This window comes from Panicum virgatum, chromosome 7K, assembly GCF_016808335.1.
Source record: "Panicum virgatum strain AP13 chromosome 7K, P.virgatum_v5, whole genome shotgun sequence".
Classification (NCBI taxonomy): domain Eukaryota; kingdom Viridiplantae; phylum Streptophyta; class Magnoliopsida; order Poales; family Poaceae; genus Panicum; species Panicum virgatum.
The window spans coordinates 32,700,577-32,703,812 of NC_053142.1; positions in this window are offsets into that span (position 1 = coordinate 32,700,577).

Here is a 3,236-nt window from a genome sequence, read left to right on the forward strand (position 1 = left end):
AGCTCCAGCTCCGAAGTGGACCTGCCGTCAAGCCGGAGGACCAGGCGGCAACAGGAGACCTCGAGCTCCGCCTCTCCTGACTCCTCCATCCACGCGCTCTGAGCGCGAGGGGGCAGGACGCGACCGGGGCGGGGGGTGGCTCCGGTCCAGCTCGTGCGGGTGGAGGTGGAGGAGGGGGCCGTGGACGGCGCTGCCGCGTCTTCGGCTGTCCGGTAGGAGGCGCCGTGCTAACTGCGTGAGTATCCTTTCAATTAAAAATACGTGATGCAGTGACTGATGTAATTTTGTGGAGGGTTGATGATGTACGTCTGATAGTTCAGGTTCACTTTCAGTGCAAGTTACTGGACATGTTCGTGATGTCCTGTACTTCTGATTAGATCCTTGAACAATAGTTGTTGTACAGCTACTGTTAATAAGTACTCCAAATTTTTAGGAGCCGATTTTTCTTTTTGGAAATTTGGTGCCTTCATTGAGTTAGCTTTTGCGCATCAGCCATGACTTTACTCTGGCTGTAAAGTCTTTAACTTGGTGTGAAATATATGAAATCGTGCATCTGCCACCTGAGACAGAGCTGCGGACTTGTATTTTGTGTTTTCTTTGTCAATAATAACAATCATGCAGTTCCGAAGGGAAAAATGTAGGATCACCTAAGAGCAATAGGCACCAGGAGCATTGGAAATACTAAAACGAAGTTTGGGGCTAATTATGGAGAAAAATAGTTTTCATAGGCTTTCCACCATGTTTCCGTGCCCAATGCTCCTATGTTCTCCGTTCCTTCTTCTTTTGGACATGAGCTCATGTATGCATATGTTTTGTGTTTTTTCCTACTGAAACAGTCATGTAAGCCAAAAGGAAAGGGAAGGAGCAACTAAGAACAATAGGCATGGGAGGCATCAGGAAAACACCAAATGAATGCTTTCCTCCATGTTCCCATGCCCACTGCTCTTAGACACTCAATTCTTCCTCTTCCTGACTCACTCTCAAGACCCAATCACCTAAGGCGACACATAAGTATACTTTGTTTTCTTCACTAGAACAATGTTACAAGCCAAAGGAAGAGGAAGGAGCATCTAAGAGCGATAGGAATGGGAGGCACCAGGAAAACATAGAAACACGGTCATGCTTTCCTCTGTGTTCCCATTCCCACGGCTCTTGGACAGTCTCTTTCTTCCTCTTCTCGGCTTGCTTATGCATAAGACAACTTGGCTAAGATAAGAAGTTGAACCACTGAACAATGCCCACTACATTCTGTGTGGTATATATAAGCAATTGGTGCAGTGCTTTAGAAATCAGAATGTACAGTCCTTGTGAGTGAAAGCAGTGGATACGCATACACCTACTGCATGGCACACATTATGCTTGTGCAGACCATTGAATGGAAACTGGGCGAAAAGCAATTTGTTGATAGTGAAGCGCATTCGCAGAAAGGGACTAGGAAGTTAATGGGTTTTAAAAAATGCATTTACAGAGGGAGAAATAAAAAAAGAAGCTACACCTACACGTTCATTTAAAATTTTGAATGAAAGAGACGGTAGGTGCATGTGATGGAAAATCAATAGAACCAAGAAAACAATACTTTAGAATTAATGGTTCCACACTAATAAGCAATATGCCAACCCGAGATTATCCATTACAAAGAACATTAAAGTACAACACAAGGATCTTAACATTAAAGGACGGAGGGTGTCAATGGGATACGTCTCCATGATTCGGCGAGCTCGATCCCACCTCCGCCACCCGCAGACTCCGAGCACGAGTGCAGAACGCGATGGCGTTGGCTTCGGCTCGACACGGGAGGGGCGCGTGGAGGGTGCCACCGGCCACCGCATCTGCCCCGCCTGGCTGCAGACAGAAGGCGGCCTGGTGACTCTGTGAGTGCCCTCTCCCATCTCTAAAGTATGTGATTTGCCTTTTTTTTTTCCTCTCTTCCATTTTTGTTAATCTTCAGATGTTTATCGTCTGATGGTTTGGGTTTTAATTGCATCGTGAAGCTACTGGTCCTGTTCATCCATCAAGTATATGGCATACATTATACGCGGACAATTCTGCACCCATTGTTCAAGTTTCTGAAGCAGTTAGGGACCAGTTCGTTGGCAATTTGAAGCCTACATCGAGTTGGCTGTTGGAGGCTTGATGCACCTATGAACACTAGGCATAAGAGGCATCTGAAAAGCTCTGGAACCAATCTTGGCCCTTAATTTTACAGAGGAATAATCTCACTTCTTACACTCGTTCGTCCATGCTCTTATGACCAATATGCTCTTACGTTGTATGTTTCTTGCTCTTCTTGACTTCATGACCCCGTTCTAAAGCTAATTGTGCATATCTTCTTTTTTTATCTTCCAAAACAGGTGTGTGAGCCAAAAGGAAGGGGAAGGAGTAACCAAGAACAATAGGCATGGGAGGCATTGGGAAAACACTGAAGTATCTCCACCCCTAGTCGGGGAAGACAAATTTAAGCTTTCCTCCATGTTCCCATGCCCACTGCTCTTAGATACTCGTTTCTTCCTCTTCCTGACTCACTTTCAACCTCATTTCTAAGCCCACACATGAGTATATACTGTTTTCTTCACTGGAATTTCGTAGGCCTAAGGTAGAGGAAGGAGCACCTAAGAACTATAGGAACGGGAGGCATCAGGAAAACATTGAGATAAAAACAGACAGTTACCATGCTTTCCTCCATGTTCCTGTTCCAATTGCTCTTAGAGATTCTCTTTCTTCCTCTTCCTGGCCTACACGCTCAATACCTCATCATCTAAGCCTACACAAGTGCATTTTATTTTGTTCACTAGACCAATTTCGCAGGTCAGAGGAAAAGGAAGGAGCACCTAAGAACTGTAGGAATGGGAGGCATGAGGAAAACACTGAGACAAATGTCTGTATCCAATTCTAGCGGTAAAAACATACAGTTATCATGCTTTCCTCCATGTTCCCATTCCCACTGCCCTTAGATATTCTCTTTCTTCCTCTTCCTGGCTTACACAGTCCTAAAACAACAAGAACAAGAAGTTTGAACTGTTCAACAATGCCTATGGTATTCTTTGGTATATATAGGGTTGTAATGCAGTATTGCAGTGCTTTAGACCCCGCAAAATTATGTACCTACCTGCTACTTCATGGTACACTGTCGTGCGTTCCATTTAATGAAAGTGGGCTAGGAAACATATGTTGATAATGCTGCACATTTGTGGATGGGATTTTCATGATACCTTTTCCTATACACATGTAAAAGTCCT